General features: G+C 43.4%; 1 long non-coding RNA gene across 1 annotated transcript in view; it reads left to right on the top strand.

Moving 5' to 3' along the window:
- LOC120638702 overlaps positions 1–915 on the top strand; it is a 303,340-nt gene extending 302,425 nt beyond the window's left edge. Inside the window, exon 5 of the long non-coding RNA XR_005660588.1 lies at positions 715–915. This is a non-coding gene — a long non-coding RNA (uncharacterized LOC120638702). The remainder of the gene's footprint in view (positions 1–714) is intronic.
- Positions 916–20,788: the final 19,873 nt, after the last annotated feature.

The raw sequence follows: 20,788 nt of genomic DNA, 5'->3' as shown, positions 1-20,788 counted from the left end.
AAGATGCTACCCCTGTATCCAGCCAGCCAGGTTGCTAACCAAGGGGAAGCTATACCAGAGAACCGTGTGGATCCCAGGAAGGCCTGCTACACCGAGAGAAAGGTGCACTGGCAGAACCTACATCGATCAATCAATGAGTCGATCAGTCAGTCTTTATGGAGCACTTACTGTGAGCCGAGCACTGGTCGAAGAGCTTGGGAGAGTATACAGAATAGGCAGCCTGCCTGCCAAAGCCCTGGTTGACTTCTCACTCTAGGTACCCAGACAGTACTCTCTTCTGCCATGCTTGCCCTCACACAACTGGCCCCCATCCCTTCCTGGAGTTACACTGCCAAGTAGAAAGTATATGATCAGAGGGGAGAGGCCTTTGGCCACAGATATACCACCCTCACTACAGCCATGCTGTCTGCACCACGGCGGCTAGTGTTTATTAGTAGCTCATTTTCATAAGCCTTAAAATTCACTTTCTTTTCCTGCCTTCCTCCCAGAAAAATAAATAGAACTGAACAGATCACTCATTTAAGAAAAGGAATGGAATTTAGGTTGCGTTTTTCTTTCTATTTTTAAGATTAGTTAGAACTTTCCTGGGAATACGGCCAGGAGGGCATTATGGTGAGATAATGTCCTGCATTTAATCTGTTCTATAACGGTGAACTGTATTCAGTGGTGAGAGGCTGATTTAACTCATCCTTTCCTGTCTTGTCTTTCTTCTAGGATGGGGAAGTTTAGTCCAAGGTGGGGAGAGGCCTGAGAAGTGCTGTTCCTCCATGCTTGTGTTCTGTCAATCAACTGGACAAGATGTATCCATGATCCCCGTTTTCTTCTGCTGCCCTTCCCAGAATTAAAGGAGAGTGTACAATTCTGAAGGAACCGAGGGAAAAGAAACCTGCCGAGGTAACTAAATGAGGCACTGGATCCACTGAATTCCTCTGGTTTTCATGTATCTTGCCATTGTTTCCCCATTCGCTTTCTCCAGCTTTGTCATACAGTGGCTCTCGGCCTCAGCCCCCTCTGGTTTTCGAGTGGCATTCACTCCTTTATGGGTCTCAAAAAACTGAGGTTGAAGGTAAAGTACAAAGACTTCTAAGTAAACCTGAAAGACAACATCAGGTAGAGCCTAATCATCTACTTGTTTTTTTCTATTTTGTGTTCCCCTATAATTTCCAGTAATTTAAATCGGTTTGGGAGTAGGTGGTTTCTTTTTTAAAAAAAAAAATTTGAATGATCCATTACAGATAAAAAAATAGTGCTCTCATTAAAGGTCACTCTGTGAGGTGATTAGGAGTATTTATCCCTATGACTGGTCAGCTGTGGGTAGAAGACTGTTCTCCAGCTTTTCACCCTCACAGATTCCCCCACCAGCATCACCCCAAACCACTAGTAACAGCATTAAGGTTCTTCACAGCAATCGATCAATCAATAGTATTTATTTTGTGTCTATTATACAGAGAGCATTGCATTAAGCATTTAAGATAGTACAATCTATGTACATATCTTTAAGTGATATATTATAAATCATTTATTTGTATTAATGTCTGCCTCCCCTCTAGACTGTAAGTTTGTTATGGGCAGGGAACGTGTCTGCCAACTCTGTTGAACTGTGCTCTCCCCAGCACTTAGTTCAGTGCTCTGCACATAGTAAGCCCTCAGTAAACACCATTGATGATAATTTATGGTACAATAGTGGTAAAAGACACAATCCCTATCCTGAAGGAGTTTACAGGCTGATGGAGGAGACAGACATAGAACTGTCTACAGAGAGGAAGAAAAAGAGAATGGAAAAATGGATAAATGATTAAGTAGACTATAGACATTCTAACTTCTACAGATTGGGGCTGGGGGGCGGGGGCGGTGCTTCTAACTTCGCCCCGCCTGCTGTCATGTTGTTGCTGTCTACAAGATTTACAGATGTTTGTGGAAAGAAGGAGGAAGAGTATGGCTCTGATCTGGCAGTACAGATTAAACTCCTAGAATGCTCCCGCTGTAACCCTCACAGCATCCCCAGGGGACTATAAGGGCCATCCCTTCCCCAAGTAGTAACCTATCAGGTGAAGCAGGCAGAGGCAGAGGGGAAACTTGGAGGCTGCCAAGGAAAAGATAGCAATCAAAGAATGCAGCTCATCCCCCTCCTCCCCCCGAAGAAAGGAACCAACTAGATTCTTCTCAGCCTGCAGCTCTTTCCCACTCTTCTCTTTTCTCCAAAGCCCATCCCACTGTCCCCCACACTGATGCTGGGCCTAGGTAAAAACAGGAACAGATGGCATAAAAATGAGGACTTCCTCTCCATCTGCCTTGCCCAGGTACCCTTTAAGGAAGGTAGACAAGCGAGCTAAAGAAGAATAAATTTCCAAGAAGAGGAAATTTCCCCTCCTTACCATTTGTACCACCTTCCCTCATCATCTGTCCCTTAGTTTCCAGCACTCACCAGGGTTTTATGGAAGATGGAACACGAGGGTTTAGGAAAAAAGAGAATGAGATGAAGTATGAAAAAAGAAAATGAAAGGGGGAGAGAAGACAGCTGAACTTGAGCAGTCCCAAACTTGGTCCACGCAATTAGCCCAAGTAACAAGGAAAGCAGAGTCTTGCTGTGTGGGCATAACTGATCCTCTTTACTGGGTTTCCTAATAAAACCCAGTTCAGTAGTAATCTCATGCACAGGTAAGGCTAGCAGAGAGAACAGGATGCCCCCAAGCAACTCATAAATAGCAGGGTGAAGACAAAGTGTTTATTGCTCAGCTTCATGGAGGCTGTATAAGTGCTCTCCCAGGGTGTGCTAGAGAAAGTGAGGGTGAGTGTGTGTGTGTGTGTGTTTGCGTGCAAGTGTGTTTGTTTCTGTGGGTGTGAGTCCTAGGTGTTGAAAAGTCCAGCTTCTCTCTTTCTCGCAAAACTTCATATTAAATGGAAACTAATGCAGTTTTGAAAGAGTCCATCTATTGAGCTGCCTATGGAAAAAATAGGTCTCTGTTTTCCCTTTTCCACACGGTATCATGTAACACTGTTTCAGGCTGGAAAACATCTTTTCTGTACAAAATTTGTGTCTCTTCAAACCTGTGTTCTCTACGGACTGTTGACTTACAGGTTCTCTCCCTGGCCTGGTCCAACCCCAAAATAAATAATAATAGGTATGGAATTTAATAACTAATTAAAAAGTGCCAAGCACTATTTTAAGCACTGGGTTAGATAGAAGGGAATCATTTTGGATGCAGTCTCTGTCCCTCAAAGGATTCACAGTCTAAGAGGGAAGGAGAGTGAGTATTTCATCCCCATGTTACGGATGCTGAAACAAGCACAGATGAAAAAATTAAGTGACTTGCCCAAGGTCACACACAGCAGGCAAGTGGCAGAGCCAGGACTAGATCCCAGGTCTTCTGAGTCCTAGTCCCATGCTAATTCTACTAGGTCACACTAGAAATCATTGGATGAGTTTGCATGGGAGAAGAGTATTTCTGGAAAGGATTTTTTTTTTCTGGAAGTATCTATTTTTGACCCGAAGTTGCAATAGCAAATGTAAGCTTTCAGCACCAAACAGCTGTTGCCAGGGAAGCTCTGTACAGGCAAATCTAGTGGTTTCAAAACACACCACTAATCACGCTTCAATGCCATTCTAGAAACCGGTACCCCTGAAGCCGCCCCGTGCACACAGATACACAATGCGCAGTGAAAACTGACATGTACACTAATATGGTCTCCTCCTTCTCTGGTCAATTTTGAAAGTACTATCTGCCCGTGTATAAATGGTGAGCATTTATGGAACAAATGATTCTAGTGGGAAAACTACTCCCTGGAAGAATGTTAGGTATTTTTGGAAGCTTCATTAATTATTCCAGATCACTAGGGCCTATTTCCAGAAGCACCTAACAACTCCTGGGGGATAGCTTACCCAGAAAAATCTAACTCCATGAGGACTTAGTTTGGGGTAGAGTCTTATCTTTGATTAGGAATTGGGTTTTGAGTACATATTCGGTGTTTTTCTATTTTTCGAGGAGTGTGGTGATTTTGATGTTTGTTAGGAAGTGAGAAAAGAGAAAAGATTTATATATATATACACATATATGTGTGTGTGTGTGCGTGTGCGCGCTTGTGTACATATATTTATATATATGTAACTACACACACATATATTGCTGTTTTTCAGTATTAAAGATGGCAGTGAGAAAACTGATGCATGACAAAATACCCTGCTGCTTTATTGGTACTTAAGGACAGATTCTTGCTTCCCTATTGGATTTGACCCAGGTACGTCCTGTAGTTGCCACCGATTATGAAAATCCAACCAGTTCTGAAGATCTTGGATGGTCTTCCCATCGTTTGACAACCAAGACCATTAGTGGCCAGAGTACAGCGTTGTAGAGAGTGTAGTAACCTTTCCAAGGCCCGGGTATTGAGTCAATCAATGAGGCCCAACTGCTTGAATACTTTGATTCTCCCTCTAATCAGGGAGATCAGGTTTGAAGAAGTCATTTCCCAGATATAAGCAGGAGAGGGTATAGTTGTTCTTCATAACCCTTCATCTCATCAGGGATCTCATCTTTGACTATAGGGCAAATGCTGTCCAAATCCTGACTCAGTGGTTCAGACGATTCAATGCAAGGTCAGTGGAAAATAAAGTTGCCTCCACCCGTGATTTATTATTCAAACCCGAAGCTCTTGGTGTTTCTTGATTCACTGAGACTTTGTTGAATGATTCAATTGGTTTCATTATTGGCCGAGTTTTCTCCAATTAGGTTTTCAGTTCAATAAATGTTAAGAATGGATCAAGAAGTAGATGAAACTCTATTTATTACTCATATTTCTGAAGCTAAGTATACCAATAAGCACCTTGGCTTGATTAAAGCCTAGAGCTAAATCATGAGCTGACATTTGCTTTTGATCATAAATACAAAATATTTCCCACCTTCACATTAAATTAATTTGAGGCGTTCCAAGTCCAGGAGTGACCTGAGACTCATGTGCAGGAGTGAAAATAGATATCAAGCCTTCATTTTTTTGTCCAGTGAAATTTTTGTCCTTATTCTTTTCAAGATAATACTATTCTCCCAACAATGGACGATGGAAAGAAGAGAAGGGTTTCATTTCAGTAGTTTTATTCTTTCATCCCAGAGAGTTCCTATAACACCATGATAAAATTCATTTACTCCAGGTAGCCTCTTCGGGAATCCCTTAGTTTTCCAGTTTGTTACCCTCCTTTTTTCATTATTTTTAGGGTCCTCTTTTTTCCCTTCCCATTCTAACAACAACTGAAAGCCTCAAGAAAATCGACCCACTGTTCTAGGCTATAAGAAGCTAAAGTCAAATGGTTGATCCTGGTCTAATAGTAATGTTGGTATTTGTTAAGCGCTTACTATGTGCAGGCCCCTTCCACTGAGCCACGCTACCTGAGAACAATTTATTAAATCTTTTGGGGCACTTAGGTGAATTCCCTATCCACCTCTTTCACACCTACCTGTTTAATGCCATGCAGCATGGCTCAGTGGCAAGAGTCAGGGCTTGGGAGTCAGAGGTCAGGGATTCGAATGCCAGCTCTGCCACCTGTCAGCTGTGTGACTGTGGGCAAGTCACTTAACTTCTCTGTGCCTCAATTACCTCATCTGTAAAATGGGGATTAACTGTGAGCCTCACATGGGACAACCTGATTACCCTGTATCTACCCCAGCGCTTAGAACAGTGTTCTACACATAGTAAGCGCTTAACAAATACCAACATTATTATTATTATATCCTCCCATTAGTTCATTTTGCTTCATGTTAATGTCCCATTTCAGATGCCTTGTGTTCTCTATCCACATCTTCTGAAAGTTGTCTTTTAGAGGCAGATTTATGTCAATGATGTCAGCTCATTTATGCTTCTTGTCCAAGATCATGATGTGTTGGCAGTTAGGATGAACAATGAAGTCAGGAATAATGGCTTTATCCCAGAATATTTTATAGCTGGCATCCTCAAGTACTTGTGCAGGCTGGGACTTGCATGGAATTTCCCTTTCTAGAAATTCCTTGTCCTTAGAAATCTTTTGATAAACAATTTCTGAAACATTGTTGAATTCATTGTTTGAAGTCTGAATAATCTCTGGTCATTTGCTCCATTAACTCTTTGATGATTCCACAAAGGGGACCCTTTTCTGAAACCTTCTTCTTCGAGATGTGTCTCCTATGGTTGCTGGTCATTACCATTTAGTCTTGAGTAGTCTAAGTGTCACAGAAATAAGGTCACTGTTTCTAATATATGTGTTTTTACTGCTAGTAGTATAATGTATTTATATTCATTTATAAAGCACCTTCCTTCTTTGAGGCTCATTTGCATGAGAAGTGGCTGGAGAAGGCAGTGAATTGTTTAAGAATTGAAGTAATCTATAACTCATCTCTCTACCTCCTGTTCCTCATACCTAGACAGTGTAGTCATTCAGCTTGTCCAGCAGTGTCTGCTGGAGACAAGGATAAAGCAAGTGAATTGGAAGAAGCACAAACTAGTTAAAACAGAGTAATGCTCTAAAGCTCATGGGTAGTCATAGGTGTTAAACCACATGATCTGTTAAGGGAAAAAATCTCCTTATTCTGAGATCTTTGTCGACCTTGTTTACATAAGATGTCCATTTGCTTCTGCTTTTTCATCCTCCCATCCTCAAACCTTGGAAGAACCAAAGGAGCACTTTGCAACTACATTTTCTCGGAGGCTACAAGCCTTCGTGCCTCGTTTACATCTTTACTGAGTTTCAGTGTTCTGACCTCAGGTTTAGATCACTGCAGTGGACTCTCCAGGAATGTTATCTTTTAATGTAAATCAAGGACATCAGGTGGGACTGTACATTTGTTTCCCTTCATTTGTGTTATTTCACATGGAGTACGTTTCCCAAGTGTTCCAAATAGTACCTATATGCTAATTGATTTTAAGTATAATCAGAAATTGGGCTTTAGGTTGTATAAGACTTCCATGGCCTGCATCCTAGCTAACTTGTCAAGTGCTTTCTTTGTGCCAAGCGCTAGACCAAACAAAAGATAAGCGGGCTGGACACAGCCCCTGTCCGACATGGAGCTCAAAATCTAAACGGGGGGAGTAGGATTTAATCATCATTTTACAGATTTGGAAACTGAGGCACAGAGAAATTAAATGACTTGCCCAAGGTCACCTGGCAGGCAAGGTGAGGACTCAGGATTAGAACCCAGGTCCTCTGACTCCCAGGCCCAGCTCTTTCTATTAGATCATGCTGCTTCCCATTTCTCCCAATAACTTCAAGCCAATTGAGATCACATCATGTAATAAATAAACTCTAGGGGCCTGCGAAAAGGTAGTTCTCATTACAGATCTTTTACCACCTAATTTTGCTTTTGTGTTGGTCTTGTATGAGACTGTTTGGCACATATTTTACATGGTAACCAAAACATCTTTTTTCTCCAGTCTATGCTTTTATGAGTCAGAGAAGTCTGTTTCAACTGATGAAAATCATTTATAGGACTAATAACGTCTATATTTTAGAATCTCAGGAAGACTGGAGAGATGCCTTAAGATGAGAAGCAACATGGCTCAGTGGAAAGAGCCCGGGCTTGGGAGTCAGAGGTAATGGGTTTGAATCCCGGCTCTGCCACTTGTCAGCTGTATGATCTACCCCAGCGCTTAGAACAGTGCTCTGCACATAGTAAGCGCTTAACAAATACCAACATTATTATTATTATTATTAGAAAAGTTGGAATATTATTCTTGCTTACAAACATTTAGGAAAAGGAAAAACCTTGGAAAAAGAGTTCTGCAAAGCAAATGTAACTTCTATATCCAGAAAAATGCTGGGAAAAAATAATCTCAAAATCAATTTACAAACAAGTTGAGGGGAACAAGGTACTGAGTTAATGACCAGCATGGCTTCATACAGGACAAATCCCACCAGACAAATCCAGTCTCCCTCTGTAAGAGCAAGATATATTTAGGGGAAATGATAGATGTAATCTATTTTATCTTTAAACCTTCTCATCAATAAAATGGGAAAATGTGGGATGGACTGAACAACTATTAGGAAGGTGCACAGTGGCCGGAGGATGTTCATTCCCAAGGTAGCTATGAATAGTTCACTATTTAACTGGGGAAGCAAAATGAGTGCTCAGAGCTCATTTCCAAGGTTCAAGGTTATTTATACTTTTATTAATAATGTCAGTTCTTTACCGAAAATGATCAGCTCAAAATTAACTGTAAGGGTGAGAATGTAGAGTGGCCAGCATACTGAGGGATGAGATCAGAGTTCAAAAATTCAAGGAGTAGAAATTTGCACTCTAAAATGATCTTCAGAAAAGGCCCCGTTGACAGCTCCCAGAAGAGTGGTCAGGTGTCCCTCTTCTGAGCGTGTGCGTGAGCTTGCTTCCAAGCAAATGAGTAGCCCTGCACGTGAGTAATGGAGTAAAAGACAACGTGTCTGTAAAATGTATTTTAACAGGTCCCAATGTCATCCCTGCATCGTAGGGAGCACCATTTGGGAAGCTCTAATCCAGGAATCATAAATTTGCTATGTACTATAAGGTATGTAATGCTCCACTTTAAATAACAAACACAATTCTCGAGTCCAAAAGGTTGCAGAGGGGAAGGACCCAGGAGCTAATTCTTCCATTGTGTGCATCAGTGTACTATGTCCGGTTCTGAACTGCACTACTCAAGGCTGACTTGGAGAACATGGAAAGTACTTAGAGAAGAATCCCAGACATGATCCAAGGGTTGGGAAATAAGGCCTGGTAGAGAAAAGTTAAAGGAACTGGGACTATACAGAGAATGAGCAGCAGCCTTCACATATAAGTTGGACTTCCATAGCAGGTCTGAAGCACCAAGAAAGGGGCGTTAGTTAGAGCATGAGGGATTTAGGTTAGGAAAACACTACCAGAACGACTGCAGATGGAGAGCGGAACTTTCTGGGAGAGATGTGTCCGTGGTGTCACTATGGGTAGGAAATGATTCGACGGCATCAGACAAGTCTTAGTAGTAGAGCAGTAATAGTAATAGTATTCATTAAAAATTTACTTTGCACAAAGCACCTTACTAAACACTGGGAAAGAATACGCCTGTGATAATTAGCGTCCCTGGCCCTCAAGGGGTTTAACAAGTGTTCAACAAGTATCATTATTATTACTATCTAAGAGTAAACAGGAAAAGGAAACAGCATGGACTAGTGGATAGAGCATGGGCCTGGGACTTCTAATCCCAACCTTATTTTCCAACCCTTGGATCATCTTTGGGATTCTTCTCTAAGCTCTTTTCACGTTCTCCATGTCAATAGTGCAGTTCAGAACTGGACACAGTACAGTGATACGCACAATGGGAGAATTATCTCCCAGTCCCTTCCCCTCTGCAACTTTTTGGACTCCAGAATTGTGTTTGTTATTTAAACTAGAGCATTACATACTTTATAGTACATAGTAATTTTATAATTTCTGGATTGGAGCTTCCCAAATGGTGCTCCCTAAAACATAGGGATGACACTGGGACCTGTTAAAATACATTTTCCAGACACGTTAACTTTTACTCCATTACTCACGTGCAGGGCTTCTCATTTACTTGGAGGTACTAATCCCAGCTCGGCCACTTGTCTGCTGCGTGACCTTAGGCAACTTCTCTGTGCTTCCGTTACCTCATCTGGAAAATGGGGATTAAGACTGTGAGCCCCATGTGGGACAGGGACCGTGTCCAATCTAATTAGGTTGCACATATTGCAGTGCTTGGTAGGGTGCCCGGCACCTAGTAAGTGCTTAACAAATACCATAAAAAAAGTGGAGAACTAGTGATGGACACATCAGGCAACAACAAAATGATAAGAACACAAAATCAGCTTAAAATATGAGGACAAGGATAAATGGAAAAATGAAATGCAATCCTTAGGATACTTTAATAATGGTGGTATTTGTTAGGCGCTTACTATGTGCCAAGCACTGTTCTAAGGCTGGGGTAGATACAAGGTATATCCCATATGGGGGCTCACAATCTTAATCCCCATTTTACAGTTGAGGGAACTGAGGCACAGAGACGTTAATGACTTGCTCAAGGTCACAGCAGGCAAACGGTAGAGCCGGGATTAGAACCCACGTCTTCTGACTCCCAAGCCCATGCTCTTTCCACTAAGCCACGCTCAAGAGCAGAGTTTTGTGCTTCTTGAGGCCGAGTTCACAGTTACAGCCACAGCATGCCTATTATAAGGAAGTATACAATGAAAATGGTTAAACAGAATCTATCGCCATGGGAGACAGAAAAATGTCCTTCTCCCGAGAACTTTAGAAATAGGGCATACCGTCTGGAATGGTTTGAGTGTGGTCTGGCTGAAAACAGGAGGATAGACTAGTTGACTGTTCAGGAATTCTCTGATTCTAGTGTAACATTTCCTAGAAATGGTAGAGGTTTCCTAGAGACGATTCATGGGTTTGTCATTCAGAGTTTTGATATTTCAGATGTGCTCCAAAGGCTAGCGGTGAGCTTACATAAAATAAAATGTTTTAAAATGTGGTGTATATATAAGCTCCCACAGATCTATTGCCTGCACATCCATCCCTCTTTAAAATCCCTAAGAACTCCCTGGCAGAATACCTTCTTAGGTTCCTCCTTCACTGGGGGTTGGAGGGTCAGAGAGGGTGAAGAGAGGGAGGAGGGAAGGGGAAAGCAAGCAAGCCTTGAGAAAACAAACCTTGTCAGACTCTACAATCCCAGGAGGAATTGGCTCTTTGGGAAATTCTACTTCAAATAGGAGAAGTTGGAGCTGCTGCTAGTGGAGGTGGGGCGGGAATAGTATTGCTTTTATTATTATGACTTGGACTTACATGTGCCTCCTGCTCCAGGGAGCTCTAAGCACTTTAATAACTTATTGGGAAATTTTAACCTATTAATCCTTACAACACCTCAGCAGAGAAGACTAGTGGACACTTGCTGTCTTCAAATTTCACTAGTTTTATGACTAGAATTATGTATTGCCACAGCCAATTCACTGGGTGCCTTACATAGAGTCCAAGTTTACTCTTGATAATAGGGTTTTCTACCTTGTGTCCCCATTTCCCAATACTTTTAGTTCTGACTCAGTGTCAAAGAAATACAGCATTTATACTACCCTTTTTAGAGGAGAAAGTCCTTGCTACTTCTGAGAGCAAGAGGAGGTCTTTCTTATATTTTTTCTTTTGTATTTTTACTTTGGTATTTTTCTTTCTTTGAAGTAGGTGATAGCTCTTTTATTCTTCTTCTGTTACTCAGATCCTTTCTCTCTTTCTTGGGAGCAAGCAGAACTAGATTTCAGATCCACCCAATTTAAGCCTTGGATCTCTGAGTTCCTGGGGCTGAGGCATAGGCTATATAATCAACATCAATTCTTTTTCATCATCATCATCATCATCATCTAATATTTTACTGAATACCTACTAGTTCTGGGAATCATTATGGAAATTTACCTGACTCTAAGATTAGGTGCAATCTCTGGCCTCCAAAATTTAACCTTCTAGGGATAAGGGAGGAAGGGCAATTTAAAGCCAACACAAATACACATCTACTTATATGTGTGTGAGTATCTCTCAGGGCTTGGATCTGGGTCCTCTTTTCTTCTCCAACTACACTCACTCCCTTGGGGAGCTCATCCACTTCCATGGCTTCAACTACTATCTATATCTCCTCCTTCACAATTCTGTATTTACTTCTGCCACCGAGCCATAGCAGCCTGGATGTCCTACCGGCATCTCACCCTCAAGTGTCCTAAACGGAATGCCACATCTTCTCACCCAAATCCTCTCCTCCATCTAACTTTCCCATCACAGTTAACAACAACTACTATCCTTCCCATTTCTTAAGCCTGAAACCTGGACATTTTCCTTGACAACTCCCTCTCTTTCAATTCCCATGTTCAATCTGTCACCAAATCCCTGTCGTTCTTTTCTCCACTTTTCTGGAATCCATTCCTTCCTCTCCCTCCAAATAGCCACCACCCTAGTGTAGCCGTGTATTATAGCAATAAATTAGTCAATCGATTAATAGCATTTATTGAGTGCTTACTAAGTGCAGAGCACTATACTAAACATGTAGCACTGTATTCATCCGGCTTGACTACTGCAACAGCTTCTTCACTGATATCACTGCCTCTTCCCTCTCCATTCCCTACTTCACTTTGTTTCCTGGGTCATTTTTTCTAAAACACTGTTCTGTACACATCTCCCCACACCTCAGAAACCCCCAGTGGTTGCCCATTCATCTCCACATCAAGCAGAAACACATGACCATTGGTTTCAAGGGAACTCAATCAGCTCTCTCCTTCCAATTTATCCATTCTCTTTTCCCACACCTCAGCTCCCACTTTTCAGTCCTCTCAAGCATACTACTCACTAGGCCTTGCCCTCTTCTCTCCTGCTGCCAACATATTGCTCACGTCCTCCTTCCCATCCAACAGGCCACTATGGCTTTCCCCGTCTTCAAAGCTCTTCTGAAATCACTTCTCCTCCAGGAGGCCTTCCCAATTACTTTACAATCTCCTCACTTTATAGTCACCTAATTTCCACTCCAGCACTTTCTTGCTATTTAAGCCCCTACTTTATGTCATGCATTCATTCATTTGATCGTATTTATTGAGCGCTTACAGTGTGCAGAGCACTGTACTAAGCACTTGGAAAGTACAATTCGGCAACAAATAGAGACAATCCCTACCCAACAAGGCTCGCAGTACATATCTTTATACTCCAGTACTTTGGCCAATCTGTAATTTATTTTAGCGTGTATTTCCCTTTCATTCATTCAATCATTCAATCATATTTACTGAGTGCTTACTGTGTGCAAAGCACTACACTAAGCACTTGGGAGAGTACAATACAACAACAAACAAACACATTTCTGCCCATAACGAGCTCAAAGTCTAGAAGGGGACACAGACATTAATATAAATTAGATAAATTACGATATATAATATATATACATATATGCTTTGGGGATATGAGGGAGGATGAATGAAGAAGCAAGTAAGAGCGGCGCAGAGGGGAGTGGGAGAAGAGGAGAGGAGGGCCTAGTCAGGGAAGGCTTCTTGGAGGAAATTTGCCTTTGATAAGGTTTTGAAATGGGGGAGAGCAATTATCTGTCTGATATGAGGAGGTAGGACATTCCAGGCAAGAGGTAGGATGTGGGCGATTCCCTCACTAGAATGTAAAATCCTTAAGGATAGGGATTACATATATTAATTCTTATGGACTCTTCCAAATGCTTAATACAGTGCCCTGCACATATGTACAATTATAGAGCATTCTGATCCTGGTGAGTTCTTTCATCCATTTATTAAATTGTATTTATTAGGTGCTTACTATGTTCAAAGCACTGTACAAATTTCCTATGTAGCTAATTATGAATGGAGAACCCTTCCTGGAGAAGTTGAACTTTAAGCTGAAACTCAGAGGTAAGGAACGGCGCTAGGTCAGTTTATAAGAGAAGCAGAGAAACACGGTGGCCTAGTGGAAAGAGCCCGGGCCTAGGTGTCAGAGGGCCTGGCTACTAATCCAATTCTTCCAGTTGCCTACTGTGTGACCTTGGGCAAGTCACTTAGCTTCTCCGTACCTCAGTTTCCTCATTTAAGAAATGGGAATTCAATACCTGGTCTCCCTCTGACTTAGGCTTTGAGCCCCATGTGGGACAGGGAGTATGTCCAACCTGATTATCTTTTACCTACCTCAGTGCTTAGAACAGTGCCTGGCACATACTAACTTAACTAATTTGTTATGCGCTTAACAGATACCATGAAAATAGTACTTAATCCATCAGTCATTGATATTTATTGAGCATCTTCTGAATGCTAGGTATTGAGCAAAGCATTTGGGAGAGTACAACAGTAGCAAGACACATATTTCCACGACCTCAAGGAGCTTACAGTCTAATATACGAAAAAGTCTCAGAGGTGTCCCGTATTATGGGATGGTTTGATCAAAGGCATGGCGGTAAGAATGTTCATTTGGGAAGGATGGCAATAAGGTTTGCTTGACAAGAGGGGAGAAATGCGGCCTTGAGATGAGAAAGTTTAGTTAAAATGGGACCGGCTGTCAGAGGCCCATAGATAGAAATATAAGCCCCATAAATTATTAATACAATTCCTTACAGTCCACTGGGTGCTCAGTAAATATTGAGAATGGTAATGTCAAACACTCATCTAAGATACCTTTCAAACTTTATGTACTTTGCAGAACGCACATATATTTAGCCTGAGAAACACCCGAGTCATTTAAATAACTAGCATAGACCCCAGTAATTTGAGAACTGAGAACCAGCAAGTCTAGTTTTAAGGTAAAGATTTTAGAGTAACAAGAGAACTACAAAGGATCTAAGAAGTAACCCGGAAAGGTGCATGGAAGAGGGGTAGCTTCACTTCCTGCTGCCGGTTAAAAACCATTGTAAACCTCCTCCCTCCCACCCCGTCCCCTGGTGCCTCCCCACACACACATACACCCGACCCCGCCGTCATTCAGGTACATTTTTTCCCTCTATTTGTCCTTCCCTCACTTTGCCCTTATTCCTACCTGCTGTCTCTGCATGCCCCACTTTCTTTCAGCCTTTCAGACCCATGATTCCCCAGCTCACTCCCCCACTGCCATGCAGGTCCCCTGAAACCATGACCCTGCTTCACCCCAGCTTCCTCTGCCATGCAAATCCAAATCCATCCCTTGAGTTTGCCTTTCAGATGTCCTACTGCTGCCTCCCATGTCTCTTCCCTGCCATGCAGTTCCCTTGCAGCCCGTATCACCCAAGACCCCCAGAGCTTCAGGATGATGGGGTTGGGTCAACTGGGAAGGAACAGCAGTCAGCCTCCTCCACAACTCCACCCAGCTCTGGCCCTGCCACCCTGAAGCTTTGGGAGTACCTGGCAGTGTGGGCTTCCAGAGAACCATACACAGGAGAAAGGGGCAGTTGTGGTAAGACAGGGCAGATTTGGGGGTTCCGAGAGTGGGACCCAGACAACTGGTGGTTGTGGTGGGAAGTGAGGGCAAGGATAGGAGCAGATTGGGGGTTTCAGCTGGCATGCCCAGCAAGACCATGGGGACAGAAGTATAAAGGTTGGAAAGGCACGTAGTGAGCCAAGTAAAGTAGGGTGAGTAAAGGAAAGAAAACAGTGAAAGGTTTACCTGGGTAAATGCAGCAGTGGTTGGGTGGATTACCTTGGAGTTGTCAGTAGTAGTAAATTCCACGACCCAGCTCTCGTGAAACCACAGAGAATCCTCATACAATGTGGCACAGTGTATAGAGCACGGGCGTGGTAGTCAGAAGGTCATGGATTCTAATCCCGGCTCTCCCACTTGTCTGCTTGTGTGACCCTGGGTGAGTCACTTGGCTTCTCTGGGAGTCAGCGACCTCATCTGTAAAACGGGGATTGAGTCTGTGAGCCTCACACAGGACAGGGACTGTGTCCAACTCGATTTGCTCGAATCCACCCCAGCGCTTAATACAGTGTCTGGTACATAGTAAGCGCTTAACAAATACCATTATTATTATTATATGTGGATGCTAGGGGTATCCTTTCTTTTGCCACTTGCCTAGCCATATTACTCTCCTTGATAGCTCTGCTGGTTCACCCATTCACTGATTCCTTCAATCAGTCAACCAATCATTTATTGAGTGCTTACTATGTGCAGAACTCTCTACTAAACGTTTGAGAGAGCACAATACAACAGAATTATCCGACATGTTCCCGACCCACAAAGAGCTTGCAGTCTAGCGGGGGAGACAGGCATTAAAAAGAAACTCTTCCATATTGATATGATAGCTAGTTGGGTGGCTATGTCATCCAACTAGCCTCCTACTAATATCATCAGAGTTCCTGTCTCAAGAATCCTATCACTGCCAGCTCTGACTTGAGAAGTATGAGACGATGCCTGGCTAAAATCAGTCACTGAATATCTTGGATTAAGAATTTTAAAATTTAAAAGCAAGGGGCAGCTTCGACCTTCATGTGACCCTCTTCTTTCCATTAGACTCTTTCATAAAGAGTACATGGTTCCTTTACCACACTGAGGTGTTTCTCCTTTCTCCTTAAAACCCTGCACTAAGTGGTAAATGTGCCCATTAAAGTGCTAATGTCCTACAAGTGGAATCCCACCTCCAAGTGTATTAGGGTAATGAGTTCACACCTAACTAATGGTTACTTAATAGACTCACTAATGGTTGGCTTCTTTTCCCAACAGTTTATGAACCTCGGATTGGCAGTTGTGGGGGAGAGGAGAGGAAAAGGAAAGTGAGAAAGGGAAAAAAAGAGAGAGAATTGGGTGTGTATGGGGGGGCAGGGAGGGGAGGGGAGGAGAGAGGAAGAGAATAAGAGAGAGAGAAAGAGGGATTAGAGACTCAGCTCAACTCAGGCCTCAGGCCTCTGGCCTAAGCAATCCCGTCCCTTTGATTCCCTGAGTTTTCTCACCCTCTGGCCTCACTGACTTGCTGTCAGCTCTTGAGGCAGTTTCCAGGGACACGGTATCTCCACCTTTCTGTGAGGATAAATAAACAGTTTGAGGCTCCCGTGTCTTTATTAAACATTTCCTCTAAACTGCATACTTTGGCTCTGTGCCCAAGTGCACCAAGAAAGCTTTCACAGAGCAACAGAACCCCAGAGCCCTGCCACATGGTTCCTAATATAAATAACCCTTTGAAAAGGCAAGAGGCACCTGTATTGCGGGCTCCCCTTCCCTCTGCCTCCAGGGGTTTTTCCCCGTTTATAAGGTTCTGTACTGAGAGACTATTTCTGAAGCCTGCTTGGTACCTCAGCTAATACCCTTAGTAGATACAAGCATGAAAAATAAGAGAGAAAATAAGGCCTCCGTTGAATTTCCCTTTAGATGCGGAAAGCTGCTGCGATATGCGGTTAGGCTTTGGAGAGCGGGAAAGGGAGGAAACCTATCTACTGTAGCTCAATTTTCATGGTAATGTTAAGGAGAAGCGATGAAATTGATGCTAGAAGATGAAAGACTAAATAGAAAGTCATTTTTGACAAAACCCCAAGCACTTCAATTCTTAAATCCACTAAAGCAATAGGCCGTTCTATCCTTCCCTCTCCCCCACCTGTCCCCACTCCATCTTGCCTGAGACTGGCCTTTTTACTAGGCCTTAAAAGCCTGTTTTATTTCAAAACCCTGAAAGCGTAGAGAAGAGAGGTAAAAGGCACAAGTGAACGTAAACGGTCACTCCTGAAAGAGAATGCGAGAGATGGAAAGATTCGCCCACGAAGGGTGGAGAGATCGAAGGCAAAACGGTACGTGTGAGAAGAGAAGAAAGGCAGGAGCATTGTGAGACAAGAGAAGGAATAGAGGAATGTTTGAGAATGTGTGTGAATGCAGGAATGCAATGAGGGAGCCGCAGCCAGGGAGGGAGCAGAGCACATGTGAAAGAGAGACAATGATGTCAGCATTTCCTTCTGGATTGGTCATGTGGTACTTGCCAGGTAAACAGACTGGAAATAGACTCCATAAAGGCAGCGCCTGCTGGGTAGAGGAGAGTGAGAGAAGCTCAGCCTTCACCCTTTCCTTTCTGCTAACTTCTAAACAAGGAGGTTTCCAGGTCCCAGGTAAAATGATCTGTGAATGGAATGATACGGAAAGCAAACTCAAGAAGGCAATTTCTTCCATCGTGGACTTAAAACTTCTGCAGTTAGAACTATTTTGTTTTTGAAGAATCAAAAGTGTGGGGGGGTGGCAAGTGATGAAAGAAATGTGAAGGTCAGGTCAAATATTATTAGTACCTACAGAACGGATCCTCTCCCACCCCCATATGTCTTCCTGAAAGAGGTTAGACTGCTCTAGAGAAATGGGCTTGGAGGCGGAGGTTTAGGATGAAAGGAGCAAATCAAGTGATTTTCAACATTGGGAAAGAGAAATGTTAGGGACATCATATGCTAGGAGGGAAATAAAAACCCTGATCCCATAGGGGAGAGTTCCAGGGACCAGGTTATAAGGGAAAAAGCGTAAAAAACATGATTTTTAAGCAGAGTCAAATAATGGTACAAAGGAATCTTAGAATAGGGTCAAATGAAACAGACAGTAAATAAAGAGGCTTGGGGAGTACTTAATAAAATCCAACCCAGCGATTCCTGGACCTGTTAAAAGTAAATATTAACGATCTCTTTGCTGTGCTTCAAGGATAGGCCTCCACAGCCACAGGGATGTGAAGCGGGATCATTATCCAGATTTTTTTTTTTAGAAGCAGATAATTTAGAAAAAAGGGACCCCTGCATTTGCCTTAAAGTAATTCAGCCAAAAGCATTAGGGCGGGCTGAAAGAAGCTGAACTGTAGGGTGCAGTAGCACCTGTGAAGTCGAAGAAATTAACAGGCCCTTGGCCTCTGAGAATGGAACTCCTTGTTAGGGGGGGTACTTAGAGATCTGTGCTTGAATAGGCTATTTGCCCTGGGGTGGAAAGATGGATACTTGATATCTTTCTCGGCTAATGAAATACGTCACCCTGACAAGACTCCCGGATCCAAGTGGAGTTATTTTTTGAAGCATTATGTAATTGGATTGCATGGTCAGTAGTGCTTCCTTAACAAGCCTTTCAGCAAACCCTCTGTCAGCCACAGCCAATCCTGCCCTGTTACACACATTCTCACTTACACAGGCCCAGTCTAGAGTAAACTCTCAGCTAAATACAGTAAAGGGAGATGAGATCACATCTTCAAACTGACAATCTTCTCCCCTCACTATATAATAATTCTTAATGGTTCAGTTCCCGATGCTGCCATAGCTAAAATAAATAAGGCCACCGCTGGTATTTTGGAACCGAGGGGCAGCGGGACTTCTGTGCTCCTCTCTTACTTCTCCACCCTTGTTCCTTCCTTTAAGGTGACTTTTAAAGGTGGGACCTCTGGGAAAGCTCCCTCTGAAATTTCAAACTACTAGAAAGAGCAGCAAGAAGGTATATTAGATGCTATTTCACTATTTCACTGGTCTTTGGGGCCTTATTGGCGGTTACCCGATTCTCAGATTCTTTTATGGTCAGTGAGCCAGCTAGTCATCCCTTCCTGTTAGCGTTGCTGACTCAGATGAGATGCCTACCAGCATCCGAAACAATAAGAAAATTACAATAACAGTGTGAACCTCCGGTGGAATCATGGGTGCGGTGAGTTACAATGCCAGCGTATTAAATATAAAACATTGGACAATCGTTCAGGGGACATATGTCGCTGCCATCTTACTCTGCTTAAGGAAGCAAAGCTGTATATTCTACCATTCTCCTAACCTTCCCTGGCTTCTTATTTATCAATGGAGTCGAATCAGAAGTGGAGGGCCCCTTTTTTCTTCCCCTCCTTCCTGTTACCAACTTTTCACTCTCCTAACTTCAATCTATCCCTAAATCGTACCCATCACCTCTTTATATATTCCCTATGCTCTGCTGACCCAGGTCTCTCCTTCCAGATTTTGTCACATTTCATGGTTCAGGGAAGGAAGGAGATTTCCCTTCCACTTCATCTGCCTCATATAAGCTACCTTCTTTCCTCCAGTCATTGACTTAGTCTCCCTCCTAAAAGCAGATCTATACCCCCTTCCTTTTTCCCTTGCCAACTGATCCGTTCCTCATTGCAACATTTCAGGGAGTAACATTCAGGGGGGAATAAACCACCTTTGTCACACCAACAGTTTTGTGAGAGACACAGAACATCCTCGTGGTTTTCCAGTGTACAAAATTAATTGTTTGCTCTGCTTCACGATCTGAAAATATTAGGATCCCCATTTGAAATTCAATGGAAGCGGCTTATACACCACTCAAAATCTGAGCCATTGGAAGCAATTTTTAAGGTTCCCAAACGGTGGCCATTCTCTTCTGCTACGCGGTACCAGTATGGCATCAGAGGGGTGAAGGGTTTGGGTGGGAGTAAAGATGGAGATTTCCTGATCATCCATTCCTACCAATGTTGATTAGTACATTCTTATTGGATACGATTGGTTTGACCTCTCGCTGTTGAGATCGAAAAGCAGGAACTCTCAGCAACAGACAGGTGACCGCAAAGGAGGAAGATATGAACAGTCCCAAAATTATGGAGAGGGAGTGAGAAGGACTGGGGAAGTGAGTGCAATCCAGGAAGCAAAAATAAAATGCAACACCAACAGCACCGCTCGGTTATTCCAAGAACTGGAAACTTGTGAGAGGGAGTGGGAAAGGGGAAAAAAAGGGAGAGGGAGAGGGTGACAGGCCCAAGGTGAACACACATCACAGTTCAAATTGGCAGCGCGCCTTTTCTTGAAGAATGCAAGTTTAACCTTTAGCATTCAAGTGTCTGGGCTTAAGTGTCTTTATGTCGTTATGAGCAATACTTTCCTCCAGCAGCTTCCCCTAACTGCGGAAAGAGGGTTCTGCACAAATCCAGCCAGCAGCTTTCCGAGAGCTTCTCCTAACTGCGGAAGGAAGGTTTTGCACAGATCCAGTCGGGGGTGGGGGGGTGGAAAGGGAGAGAGAGAGAATCAGAGGAATCAGAGAGGAGTGAAAAAAGGCAGAGACCGAAAGGATCAGTCACAGAGGGAGTGGGAAAAAAAAGAGAAGGGGGTGTGAGTGACCCAGAGGAAGACGGATAGCTCCTTCCCGGCCCTAATCTCCCAACCCAGCATCCTGCGAAGAGCTGTGCCCAGCGCCCCGCCTTAGATGGGGGGTGATACGGGAATCCCTGGGCTCCCCAGGGAGTCTCCTTGTTCTCGGCCGGTGGGGGCCGAGCGGTTGAGGCGTTTCAGGCCGGCCTGTTGTGGGGACCTGCAGGAAGGCCCTTGCCTAAGAAACCCAGGTGTCCGGCCCCTGACCTCCGCGCCCTTTCTCTCCCTCCCCCACCTCCATCAGGGTTGGGAAAGCTTCTGCCCTCCTCTCCCTCC

This window comes from Ornithorhynchus anatinus, chromosome 11 (assembly GCF_004115215.2).
Source record: "Ornithorhynchus anatinus isolate Pmale09 chromosome 11, mOrnAna1.pri.v4, whole genome shotgun sequence".
Lineage (NCBI taxonomy): Eukaryota > Metazoa > Chordata > Mammalia > Monotremata > Ornithorhynchidae > Ornithorhynchus > Ornithorhynchus anatinus.
Note: the sequence above shows the minus strand (reverse complement) of the source record. Positions and strands in the feature narration are given on the sequence as shown.